The 13,973-nt window shown below is 46.6% G+C and overlaps 4 non-coding genes across 4 annotated transcripts; all 4 read left to right on the plus strand.

Annotated features, from left to right (window-relative positions):
- The first annotated feature begins 1,815 nt into the window (after positions 1–1,815).
- trnag-ucc (transfer RNA glycine (anticodon UCC)) lies at positions 1,816–1,887 on the plus strand. Its single transcript has one exon. It is a non-coding gene; the product is annotated as a tRNA-Gly (tRNA).
- Positions 1,888–5,040: 3,153 nt separating this feature from the next.
- trnag-ucc (transfer RNA glycine (anticodon UCC)) lies at positions 5,041–5,112 on the plus strand. The gene has a single exon. It is a non-coding gene; the product is annotated as a tRNA-Gly (tRNA).
- Positions 5,113–8,261: 3,149 nt separating this feature from the next.
- trnag-ucc (transfer RNA glycine (anticodon UCC)) lies at positions 8,262–8,333 on the plus strand. The gene has a single exon. It is a non-coding gene; the product is annotated as a tRNA-Gly (tRNA).
- A 3,145-nt stretch (positions 8,334–11,478) lies between these two features.
- trnag-ucc (transfer RNA glycine (anticodon UCC)) lies at positions 11,479–11,550 on the plus strand. The gene has a single exon. It is a non-coding gene; the product is annotated as a tRNA-Gly (tRNA).
- Positions 11,551–13,973: the final 2,423 nt, after the last annotated feature.

A 13,973-nucleotide genomic window follows, 5' to 3' on the forward strand; every position in this document is an offset into this window, starting at 1 on the left:
CTCAAACACAAGTTCTCTCTCATAAACTCACTCATACACAGCCACTCACGCACCCTCTTATACCCCAGTACACACACACATGCACACACACACACATGCATACACACACACTCTCACAGACCCGCACATCTCTACATGCACACGCACACAGTCACACACACACACACCCACACACAGCCACAGATACACACACATGCACCCACACACACAGGCACATACACAGTGATTCCGGGTTCTCATGACTCTAAGCTGGAGACTATCATTGCCTGCAGACCCGACCTTCCTCCCCCTACCACACCATGAACGTTAACACTTGGTCATGCCCTTACACCGCCGTCTGTGCCCTCTCTTGACCCCGTCCTTTCCATCTTGCCCACCGCCCCTCCATGCCTGCGCTGGGTTGCTTTGACAAAGTCAATTTCACTTCCTATGTCAATTTCACTTCCTATGTCAATTTCACCGCATCGCGTTTTCTTTTTTCCCCTCACGAACCGGGATCACACTACTCGGAGCTTGCTGACCCATCCACCCCCTCGCTTTGCCCTCCCGGCTAGCGCTTTGTGTTTCGTGGGACCCGCGGGAGTAGCTGCGGAAGCCCTCCTCAATACCTAAGCGGATAACACTGTTCTGCTCGGAGACAGGGAAGTCTGCCGATGCTGGAGCCCGAAACATCGATTTCCCTGCTGCCTGACCTGCTGTGCTTTTCCAGCAACACACTCTCAACACTGTTCTGCCACGACCCTGTCTTGGTTCCACACAATCCCATTTATCATTAAGGCGCCACGGCATCCCAAGGACTTGGGACCGCTGGTAACTAAATTATAACAGCGGCCTCAGCACTCTGCACCCCTTGACCTTGGAAAGCCCATCGTGGTTCAGGTAACCTATCTAGGGCAGGGAGGCTTTTGCGTGCACTGCCTTCCCACATCAGTGGAAGCGACCTTCACTAAACCTCTGCCCATGACTACCCCCCTCCTGTGAAGTTCAACATCACACAACACCAGGTTATAGTCCAACAGATTTAATTGGAAGCTCGAGATTTTGGACAACCACCTGATGAAGGAGCAGCGCTCCGAAAGCTAGTGCTTCCAATTAAACCTGTTGGACTATAACCTGGTGTTGTGTGATTTTTAACTTTGTATACCCCAGTCCAACACCGGCATCTCCAAATCATGCCCTCCCGTGAAAACCCCTTACTGCTGACTGACACCTCCCCGTCTTCTACAAAGTCAAAGAGAAAACTGCAAATCGATCAACGGGATCGAACTTCAAATTAATACATATTCCTCGAGAGGGTTCTGCTTCCGGAACTGTTACCCGGAATTCCCTCCTCTCCACAATTACTGCAGCATGGCCTCAGTCTAACGGATCCTTTTTTTTTGCCCTTTTGTATTCCTAAAACCCTTTCCAAGTTTTAAAACCCGAAAGAACTGCGGATGCAGTAAGTCCGAACCCAAACCCGAAGTCGGTGGTAAAGCTGTATGAAGAGAAATCAGAGTTCACGGTCCGGTCAGGTGACCCTTTCTGAGAACTTCACAAGTTTTAATTGTGTGATCGTTCCATGGTTGCCCTGGGATTTTCGTGCTATTTTTGTTATTGATTGATTTCAGATGATGAGAAATCCGAAATACTGCTTTGTGTGGATTAAAAAGTGAGGCGGGGCATAATGAGACCTACCCACTCAGTAAATCTCAGTCTTTTATGACTTCTCAATTCTAATATTTCACTGCAAAATTTCCAACAAAACAACATCGAAATTTAGAGTCAAGAACTATTATTGCACATCAGCTGATTTCTAGGCGGCTGCGTGCTGTAGCGATGGTGGCATAGTGGTGAGCATAGCTGCCTTCCAAGCAGTTGACTCGGGTTCGATTCCCGGCCATCGCAAACTGTGAATTTTAAAACCATTCCTAACCAAAAGAGCCGAAAACTTCAGTGGTAATTAAACACGAACATCTGCACATCACACTGAGTCAGCCACACCAACGTTGCCAGACCTCTGGAGTGCAGACACAACTTTGAAGTTGAGGATTAAGGAGTCAAGTCGATCACGATTCACATAAACTGGAGTCATGGCAGAATTCCTTGGTTTTCCATCTTATTTGAAAAGAAATGTTTCCGGATTTCACTCATTTCAACATTACTCTCAGTGTTGTTTGTGAAATACAGCCTAATATCAAGTGAAATGTGGGTGGGCAGTTCACAAATATCCAAACAACGTTATTTCTCATATCGAATCGGTCATGTTATTTTTTTAGGTGCAGGTCAGAAATAGGAGGAATTGAGACCAGCTGCTTTTATATTTCCAGTATGAGAAAATGACTCGATAAAACTCTGAGAGATGATAGAAATGACCACACAGTGAGTGAAAGTTTAATCCAGGATAAAGTTAAAAATCACACAACACCAGGTTACAGTCCAACAGCTTTATTTGGAAGCACTAGTTTTAGGAGTGCTCCGAAAGCTAGTTGGACTATAACCTGGTATTGTGTGATTTTGAACTTTGTCCACCCCAGTCCAACACCGGCTCCTCCACGTCATCACCCTAGATAGTCATCATGGATTTGTTAAGGGAAGGTAGTGTCTGATGAACGTGACTGATTTTCTTTGAAGGATAAAGAATGGATGGAGTGTTTGCGATGTAGATCAACCTGATGATAAGAAGGACCATAAGACACAGTATTTATAGCAAAAGGATTAAAGTATCATGCAGCTGAAATGATGTATTAAACACATTTAGTTTTAGCCTTTCATCTTTTATAATGGGTTTGCTAGTTTCCGTTCTTTAATATGAGAATCTCAGAACCTTTTTAAAGTTACGTTCTCGAGATAACTTCAGATTTTCTAACAAGAGGTGCCATCTCAGCTCAGACAATGCATTAAAGGTGTGAGGTTAAAGTCTGTCTGTGTCCCAAGCTTGAGTCAGACTGGTTCTAAACTCCCAGTCGGAGAACACTTCAGCGGTCTGGGACTTTCTGTCTCGGACCCCTGGGTGACCATCCTCCAAGGCAGACTATGGGACAGGCAACAAGGCAAAGTGGCCAAGCAGAGGCTGATAGTCAAGTTCGGTAGCCATGGGGATGGCTTTAACTGGGACCTTGGGTTCATGTTACACGACACGTGACAACACTGCACTGTATACTATTTCACGTACACGCACAAACACACGCACACATACACACACAAAAGCACACTCCTACCGACCCACACACTCATGCATACCCTCTCTCAAACACAAGCTCTCTCTCATAAACTCACTCATACACAGCCACTCATGCACCCTCTTATACCCCAGTACACACACACATGCACACACACACACACATGCATACACACACACTCTCACAGACCCGCACATCTCTACATGCACACGCACACAGTCACACACACACACACACACAGCCACAGATACACACACATGCACCCAAACACACAGGCACATACACAGTGATTCCGGGTTCTCATGACTCTAAGCTGGAGACTATCATTGCCTGCAGACCCGACCTTCCTCCCCCTACCACACCATGAACGTTAACACTTGGTCATGCCCTTACACCGCCGTCTGTGCCCTCTCTTGACCCCGTCCTTTCCATCTTGCCCACCGCCCCTCCATGCCTGCGCTGGGTTGCTTTGACAAAGTCAATTTCACTTCCTATGTCAATTTCACTTCCTATGTCAATTTCACCGCATCGCGTTTTCTTTTTTCCCCTCACGAACCGGGATCACACTACTCTGAGCTTGCTGACCCATCCACCCCCTCGCTTTGCCCTCCCGGCTAGCGCTTTGTGTTTCGTGGGACCCGCGGGAGTAGCTGCGGAAGCCCTCCTCAATACCTAAGCGGATAACACTGTTCTGCTCGGAGACAGGGAAGTCTGCCGATGCTGGAGCCCGAAACATCGATTTCCCTGCTGCCTGACCTGCTGTGCTTTTCCAGCAACACACTCTCAACACTGTTCTGCCACGACCCTGTCTTGGTTCCACACAATCCCATTTATCATTAAGGCGCCACGGCATCCCAAGGACTTGGGACCGCTGGTAACTAAATTATAACAGCGGCCTCAGCACTCTGCACCCCTTGACCTTGGAAAGCCCATCGTGGTTCAGGTAACCTATCTAGGGCAGGGAGGCTTTTGCGTGCACTGCCTTCCCACATCAGTGGAAGCGACCTTCACTAAACCTCTGCCCATGACTACCCCGCTCCTGTGAAGTTCAACATCACACAACACCAGGTTATAGTCCAACAGATTTAATTGGAAGCTCGAGATTTTGGACAACCACCTGATGAAGGAGCAGCGCTCCGAAAGCTAGTGCTTCCAATTAAACCTGTTGGACTATAACCTGGTGTTGTGTGATTTTTAACTTTGTATACCCCAGTCCAACACCGGCATCTCCAAATCATGCCCTCCCGTGAAAACCCCTTACTGCTGACTGACACCTCCCCCTCTTCTACAAAGTCAAAGAGAAAACTGCAAATCGATCAACGGGATCGAACTTCAAATTAATACATATTCCTCGAGAGGGTTCTGCTTCCGGAACTGTTACCCGGAATTCCCTCCTCTCCACAATTACTGCAGCATGGCCTCAGTCTAACGGATCCTTTTTTTTTGCCCTTTTGTATTCCTAAAACCCTTTCCAAGTTTTAAAACCCGAAAGAACTGCGGATGCAGTAAGTCCGAACCCAAACCCGAAGTCGGTGGTAAAGCTGTATGAAGAGAAATCAGAGTTCACGGTCCGGTCAGGTGAGCCTTTCTGAGAACTTCACAAGTTTTAATTGTGTGATCGTTCCAGGGTTGCCCTGGGATTTTCGTGCTATTTTTGTTATTGATTGATTTCAGATGATGAGAAATCCGAAATACTGCTTTGTGTGTATTAAAAAGTGAGGCGGGGCATAATGAGACCTACCCACTCAGTAAATCTCAGTCTTTTATGACTTCTCAATTCTAATATTTCACTGCAAAATTTCCAACAAAACAACATCGAAATTTAGAGTCAAGAACTATTATTGCACATCAGCTGATTTCTAGGCGGCTGCGTGCTGTAGCGATGGTGGTATAGTGGTGAGCATAGCTGCCTTCCAAGCAGTTGACCCGGGTCCGATTCCCGGCCATCGCAAACCGTGAATTTTAAAACCATTCCTAACCAAAAGAGCCGAAAACTTCAGTGGTAATTAAACACTAACATCTGCACATCACACTGAGTCAGCCACACCAACGTTGCCAGACCTCTGGAGTGCAGACACAACTTTGAAGTTGAGGATGCGCCCAGGAGGATTAAGGAGTCAAGTCGATCACGATTCACATAAACTGGAGTCATGGCAGAATTCCTTGGTTTTCCATCTTATTTGAAAAGAAATGTTTCCGGATTTCACTCATTTCAACATTACTCTCAGTGTTGTTTGTGAAATACAGCCTAATATCAAGTGAAATGTGGGTGGGCAGTTCACAAATATCCAAACAACGTTATTTCTCATATCGAATCGGTCATGTTATTTTTTTAGGTGCAGGTCAGAAATAGGAGGAATGGAGACCAGCTGCTTTTATATTTCCAGTATGAGAAAATGACTCGATAAAACTCTGAGAGATGATAGAAATGACCACACAGTGAGTGAAAGTTTAATCCAGGATAAAGTTAAAAATCACACAACACCAGGTTACAGTCCAACAGCTTTATTTGGAAGCACTAGTTTTAGGAGTGCTCCGAAAGCTAGTTGGACTATAACCTGGTATTGTGTGATTTTGAACTTTGTCCACCCCAGTCCAACACCGGCTCCTCCACGTCATCACCCGAGATAGTCATCATGGATTTGTTAAGGGAAGGTAGTGTCTGATGAACGTGACTGATTTTCTTTGAAGGATAAAGAATGGATGGAGTGTTTGCGATGTAGATCAACCTGATGATAAGAAGGACCATAAGACACAGTATTTATAGCAAAAGGATTAAAGTATCATGCAGCTGAAATGATGTATTAAACACATTTAGTTTTAGCCTTTCATCTTTTATAATGGGTTTGCTAGTTTCCGTTCTTTAATATGAGAATCTCAGAACCTTTTTAAAGTTACGTTCTCGAGATAACTTCAGATTTTCTAACAAGAGGTGCCATCTCAGCTCAGACAATGCATTAAAGGTGTGAGGTTAAAGTCTGTCTGTGTCCCAAGCTTGAGTCAGACTGGTTCTAACCTCCCAGTCGGAGAACACTTCAGCGGTCTGGGACTTTCTGTCTCGGACCCCTGGGTGACCATCCTCCAAGGCAGACTATGGGACAGGCAACAATGCAAAGTGGCCAAGCAGAGGCTGATAGTCAAGTTCGGTAGCCCTGGGGATGGCTTTAACTGGGACCTTGGGTTCATTTTACACGACACGTGACAACACTGCACTGTATACTATTTCACGTACACGCACAAACACACACACACACACACACAAAAGCACACTCCTACCGACCCACACACTCATGCATACCCTCTCTCAAACACAAGCTCTCTCTCATAAACTCACTCATACACAGCCACTCACGCACCCTCTTATACCCCAGTACACACACACATGCACACACACACTCACACAGACCCGCACATCTCTACATGCACACGCACACAGACACACACACACACACACACACACAGCCACAGATACACACACATGCACCCACACACACAGGCACATACACAGTGATTCCGGGTTCTCATGACTCTTAGCTGGAGACTATCATTGCCTGCAGACCCGACCTTCCTCCCCCTACCACACCATGAACGTTAACACTTGGTCATGCCCTTACACCGCCGTCTGTGCCCTCTCTTGACCCCGTCCTTTCCATCTTGCCCACCGCCCCTCCATGCCTGCGCTGGGTTGCTTTGACAAAGTCAATTTCACTTCCTATGTCAATTTCACTTCCTATGTCAATTTCACCGCATCGCGTTTTCTTTTTTCCCCTCACCGAACCGGGATCACACTACTCTGAGCTTGCTGACCCATCCACCCCCTCGCTTTGCCCTCCCGGCTAGCGCTTTGTGTTTCGTGGGACCCGCGGGAGTAGCTGCGGAAGCCCTCCTCAATACCTAAGCGGATAACACTGTTCTGCTCGGAGACAGGGAAGTCTGCCGATGCTGGAGCCCGAAACATCGATTTCCCTGCTGCCTGACCTGCTGTGCTTTTCCAGCAACACACTCTCAACACTGTTCTGCCACGACCCTGTCTTGGTTCCACACAATCCCATTTATCATTAAGGCGCCAGGCATCCCAAGGACTTGGGACCGCTGGTAACTAAATTATAACAGCGGCCTCAGCACTCTGCACCCCTTGACCTTGGAAAGCCCATCGTGGTTCAGGTAACCTATCTAGGGCAGGGAGGCTTTTGCGTGCACTGCCTTCCCACATCAGTGGAAGCGACCTTCACTAAACCTCTGCCCATGACTACCCACCTCCTGTGAAGTTCAACATCACACAACACCAGGTTATAGTCCAACAGATTTAATTGGAAGCTCGAGATTTTGGACAACCACCTGATGAAGGAGCAGCGCTCCGAAAGCTAGTGCTTCCAATTAAACCTGTTGGACTATAACCTGGTGTTGTGTGATTTTTAACTTTGTATACCCCAGTCCAACACCGGCATCTCCAAATCATGCCCTCCCGTGAAAACCCCTTACTGCTGACTGACACCTCCCCGTCTTCTACAAAGTCAAAGAGAAAACTGCAAATCGATCAACGGGATCGAACTTCAAATTAATACATATTCCTCGAGAGGGTTCTGCTTCCGGAACTGTTACCCGGAATTCCCTCCTCTCCACAATTACTGCAGCATGGCCTCAGTCTAACGGATCCTTTTTTTTTGCCCTTTTGTTTTCCTAAAACCCTTTCCAAGTTTTAAAACCCGAAAGAACTGCGGATGCAGTAAGTCCGAAACCAAACCCGAAGTCGGTGGTAAAGCTGTATGAAGAGAAATCAGAGTTCACGGTCCGGTCAGGTGAGCCTTTCTGAGAACTTCACAAGTTTTAATTGTGTGATCGTTCCAGGGTTGCCCTGGGATTTTCGTGCTATTTTTGTTATTGATTGATTTCAGATGATGAGAAATCCGAAATACTGCTTTGTGTGTATTAAAAAGTGAGGCGGGGCATAATGAGACCTACCCACTCAGTAAATCTCAGTCTTTTATGACTTCTCAATTCTAATATTTCACTGCAAAATTTCCAACAAAACAACATCGAAATTTAGAGTCAAGAACTATTATTGCACATCAGCTGATTTCTAGGCGGTTGCGTGCTGTAGCGATGGTGGTATAGTGGTGAGCATAGCTGCCTTCCAAGCAGTTGACCCGGGTTCGATTCCCGGCCATCGCAAACTGCGAATTTTAAAACCATTCCTAACCAAAAGAGCCGAAAACTTCAGTGGTGATGAAACACGAACATCTGCACATCACACTGAGTCAGCCACACCAACGTTGCCAGACCTCTGGAGTGCAGACACAACTTTGAAGTTGAGGATGCGCCCAGGAGGATTAAGGAGTCAAGTCGATCACGATTCACATAAACTGGAGTCATAGCAGAATTCCTTGGTTTTCCATCTTATTTGAAAAGAAATGTTTCCGGATTTCACCCATTTCAACATTACTCTCAGTGTTGTTTGTGAAATACAGCCTAATATCAAGTGAAATGTGGGTGGGCAGTTCACAAATATCCAAACAACGTTATTTCTCATATCGAATCGGTCATGTTATTTTTTTAGGTGCAGGTCAGAAATAGGAGGAATGGAGACCAGCTGCTTTTATATTTCCAGTATGAGAAAATGACTCGATAAAACTCTGAGAGATGATAGAAATGACCACACAGTGAGTGAAAGTTTAATCCAGGATAAAGTTAAAAATCACACAACACCAGGTTACAGTCCAACAGCTTTATTTGGAAGCACTAGTTTTAGGAGTGCTCCGAAAGCTAGTTGGACTATAACCTGGTATTGTGTGATTTTGAACTTTGTCCACCCCAGTCCAACACCGGCTCCTCCACGTCATCACCCGAGATAGTCATCATGGATTTGTTAAGGGAAGGTAGTGTCTGATGAACGTGACTGATTTTCTTTGAAGGATAAAGAATGGATGGAGTGTTTGCGATGTAGATCAACCTGATGATAAGAAGGACCATAAGACACAGTATTTATTGCAAAAGGATTAAAGTATCATGCAGCTGAAATGATGTATTAAACACATTTAGTTTTAGCCTTTCATCTTTTATAATGGGTTTGCTAGTTTCCGTTCTTTAATATGAGAATCTCAGAACCTTTTTAAAGTTACGTTCTCGAGATAACTTCAGATTTTCTAACAAGAGGTGCCATCTCAGCTCAGACAATGCACTAAAGGTGTGAGGTTAAAGTCTGTCTGTGTCCCAACCTTGAGTCAGACTGGTTCTAACCTCCCAGTCGGAGAACACTTCAGCAGTCTGGGACTTTCAGTCTCGGACCCCTGGGTGACCATCCTCCAAGGCAGACTATGGGACAGGCAACAATGCAAAGTGGCCAAGCAGAGGCTGATAGTCAAGTTCGGTAGCCATGGGGATGGCTTTCACTGGGACCTTGGGTTCATGTTACACGACACGTGACAACACTGCACTGTATACTATTTCACGTACACGCACAAACACACGCACACACACACACACAAAAGCACACTCCTACCGACCCACACACTCATGCATACCCTCTCTCAAACACAAGCTCTCTCTCATAAACTCACTCATACACAGCCACTCACGCACCCTCTTATACCCCAGTACACACACACATGCACACACACACTCACACAGACCCGCACATCTCTACATGCACACGCACACAGACACACACACACACACACAGCCACAGATACACACACATGCACCCACACACACAGGCACATACACAGTGATTCCGGGTTCTCATGACTCTAAGCTGGAGACTATCATTGCCTGCAGACCCGACCTTCCTCCCCCTACCACACCATGAACGTTAACACTTGGTCATGCCCTTACACCGCCGTCTGTGCCCTCTCTTGACCCCGTCCTTTCCATCTTGCCCACCGCCCCTCCATGCCTGCGCTGGGTTGCTTTGACAAAGTCAATTTCACTTCCTATGTCAATTTCACTTCCTATGTCAATTTCACCGCATCGCGTTTTCTTTTTTCCCCTCACGAACCGGGATCACACTACTCTGAGCTTGCTGACCCATCCACCCCCTCGCTTTGCCCTCCCGGCTAGCGCTTTGTGTTTCGTGGGACCCGCGGGAGTAGCTGCGGAAGCCCTCCTCAATACCTAAGCGGATAACACTGTTCTGCTCGGAGACAGGGAAGTCTGCCGATGCTGGAGCCCGAAACATCGATTTCCCTGCTGCCTGACCTGCTGTGCTTTTCCAGCAACACACTCTCAACACTGTTCTGCCACGACCCTGTCTTGGTTCCACACAATCCCATTTATCATTAAGGTGCCACGGCATCCCAAGGACTTGGGACCGCTGGTAACTAAATTATAACAGCGGCCTCAGCACTCTGCACCCCTTGACCTTGGAAAGCCCATCGTGGTTTAGGTAACCTATCTAGGGCAGGGAGGCTTTTGCGTGCACTGCCTTCCCACATCAGTGGAAGCGACCTTCACTAAACCTCTGCCCATGACTACCCCCCTCCTGTGAAGTTCAACATCACACAACACCAGGTTATAGTCCAACAGATTTAATTGGAAGCTCGAGATTTTGGACAACCACCTGATGAAGGAGCAGCGCTCCGAAAGCTAGTGCTTCCAATTAAACCTGTTGGACTATAACCTGGTGTTGTGTGATTTTTAACTTTGTATACCCCAGTCCAACACCGGCATCTCCAAATCATGCCCTCCCGTGAAAACCCCTTACTGCTGACTGACACCTCCCCCTCTTCTACAAAGTCAAAGAGAAAACTGCAAATCGATCAACGGGATCGAACTTCAAATTAATACATATTCCTCGAGAGGGTTCTGCTTCCGGAACTGTTACCCGGAATTCCCTCCTCTCCACAATTACTGCAGCATGGCCTCAGTCTAACGGATCCTTTTTTTTTGCCCTTTTGTATTCCTAAAACCCTTTCCAAGTTTTAAAACCCGAAAGAACTGCGGATGCAGTAAGTCCGAACCCAAACCCGAAGTCGGTGGTAAAGCTGTATGAAGAGAAATCAGAGTTCACGGTCCGGTCAGGTGAGCCTTTCTGAGAACTTCACAAGTTTTAATTGTGTGATCGTTCCAGGGTTGCCCTGGGATTTTCGTGCTATTTTTGTTATTGATTGATTTCAGATGATGAGAAATCCGAAATACTGCTTTGTGTGTATTAAAAAGTGAGGCGGGGCATAATGAGACCTACCCACTCAGTAAATCTCAGTCTTTTATGACTTCTCAATTCTAATATTTCACTGCAAAATTTCCAACAAAACAACATCGAAATTTAGAGTCAAGAACTATTATTGCACATCAGCTGATTTCTAGGCGGCTGCGTGCTGTAGCGATGGTGGTATAGTGGTGAGCATAGCTGCCTTCCAAGCAGTTGACCCGGGTTCGATTCCCGGCCATCGCAAACTGTGAATTTTAAAACCATTCCTAACCAAAAGAGCCGAAAACTTCAGTGGTAATTAAACACGAACATCTGCACATCACACTGAGTCAGCCACACCAACGTTGCCAGACCTCTGGAGTGCAGACACAACTTTGAAGTTGAGGATGCGCCCAGGAGGATTAAGGAGTCAAGTCGATCACGATTCACATAAACTGGAGTCATGGCAGAATTCCTTGGTTTTCCATCTTATTTGAAAAGAAATGTTTCCGGATTTCACTCATTTCAACATTACTCTCAGTGTTGTTTGTGAAATACAGCCTAATATCAAGTGAAATGTGGGTGGGCAGTTCACAAATATCCAAACAACGTTATTTCTCATATCGAATCGGTCATGTTATTTTTTTAGGTGCAGGTCAGAAATAGGAGGAATGGAGACCAGCTGCTTTTATATTTCCAGTATGAGAAAATGACTCGATAAAACTCTGAGAGATGATAGAAATGACCACACAGTGAGTGAAAGTTTAATCCAGGATAAAGTTAAAAATCACACAACACCAGGTTACAGTCCAACAGCTTTATTTGGAAGCACTAGTTTTAGGAGTGCTCCGAAAGCTAGTTGGACTATAACCTGGTATTGTGTGATTTTGAACTTTGTCCACCCCAGTCCAACACCGGCTCCTCCACGTCATCACCCGAGATAGTCGTCATGGATTTGTTAAGGGAAGGTAGTGTCTGATGAACGTGACTGATTTTCTTTGAAGGATAAAGAATGGATGGAGTGTTTGCGATGTAGATCAACCTGATGATAAGAAGGACCATAAGACACAGTATTTATAGCAAAAGGATTAAAGTATCATGCAGCTGAAATGATGTATTAAACACATTTAGTTTTAGCCTTTCATCTTTTATAATGGGTTTGCTAGTTTCCGTTCTTTAATATGAGAATCTCAGAACCTTTTTAAAGTTACGTTCTCGAGATAACTTCAGATTTTCTAACAAGAGGTGCCATCTCAGCTCAGACAATGCATTAAAGGTGTGAGGTTAAAGTCTGTCTGTGTCCCAAGCTTGAGTCAGACTGGTTCTAACCTCCCAGTCGGAGAACACTTCAGCGGTCTGGGACTTTCTGTCTCGGACCCCTGGGTGACCATCCTCCAAGGCAGACTATGGGACAGGCAACAATGCAAAGTGGCCAAGCAGAGGCTGATAGTCAAGTTCGGTAGCCCTGGGGATGGCTTTAACTGGGACCTTGGGTTCATGTTACACGACACGTGACAACACTGCACTGTATACTATTTCACGTACACGCACAAACACACACACACACACAAAAGCACACTCCTACCGACCCACACACTCATGCATATCCTCTCTCAAACACAAGTTCTCTCTCATAAACTCACTCATACACAGCCACTCACGCACCCTCTTATACCCCAGTACACACACACATGCACACACACACACATGCATACACACACACTCTCACAGACCCGCACATCTCTACATGCACACGCACACAGTCACACACACACACACCCACACACAGCCACAGATACACACACATGCACCCACACACACAGGCACATACACAGTGATTCCGGGTTCTCATGACTCTAAGCTGGAGACTATCATTGCCTGCAGACCCGACCTTCCTCCCCCTACCACACCATGAACGTTAACACTTGGTCATGCCCTTACACCGCCGTCTGTGCCCTCTCTTGACCCCGTCCTTTCCATCTTGCCCACCGCCCCTCCATGCCTGCGCTGGGTTGCTTTGACAAAGTCAATTTCACTTCCTATGTCAATTTCACTTCCTATGTCAATTTCACCGCATCGCGTTTTCTTTTTTCCCCTCACGAACCGGGATCACACTACTCGGAGCTTGCTGACCCATCCACCCCCTCGCTTTGCCCTCCCGGCTAGCGCTTTGTGTTTCGTGGGACCCGCGGGAGTAGCTGCGGAAGCCCTCCTCAATACCTAAGCGGATAACACTGTTCTGCTCGGAGACAGGGAAGTCTGCCGATGCTGGAGCCCGAAACATCGATTTCCCTGCTGCCTGACCTGCTGTGCTTTTCCAGCAACACACTCTCAACACTGTTCTGCCACGACCCTGTCTTGGTTCCACACAATCCCATTTATCATTAAGGCGCCACGGCATCCCAAGGACTTGGGACCGCTGGTAACTAAATTATAACAGCGGCCTCAGCACTCTGCACCCCTTGACCTTGGAAAGCCCATCGTGGTTCAGGTAACCTATCTAGGGCAGGGAGGCTTTTGCGTGCACTGCCTTCCCACATCAGTGGAAGCGACCTTCACTAAACCTCTGCCCATGACTACCCCCCTCCTGTGAAGTTCAACATCACACAACACCAGGTTATAGTCCAACAGATTTAATTGGAAGCTCGAGATTTTGGACAACCACCTGATGAAGGAGCAGCGCTCCG

The sequence above is a fragment of the Chiloscyllium plagiosum genome, unplaced genomic scaffold (genome assembly GCF_037043375.1).
Source record: "Chiloscyllium plagiosum isolate Xiang-an unplaced genomic scaffold, Cpla_swu_hap1 HiC_scaffold_12, whole genome shotgun sequence".
NCBI classification, from domain to species: domain Eukaryota; kingdom Metazoa; phylum Chordata; class Chondrichthyes; order Orectolobiformes; family Hemiscylliidae; genus Chiloscyllium; species Chiloscyllium plagiosum.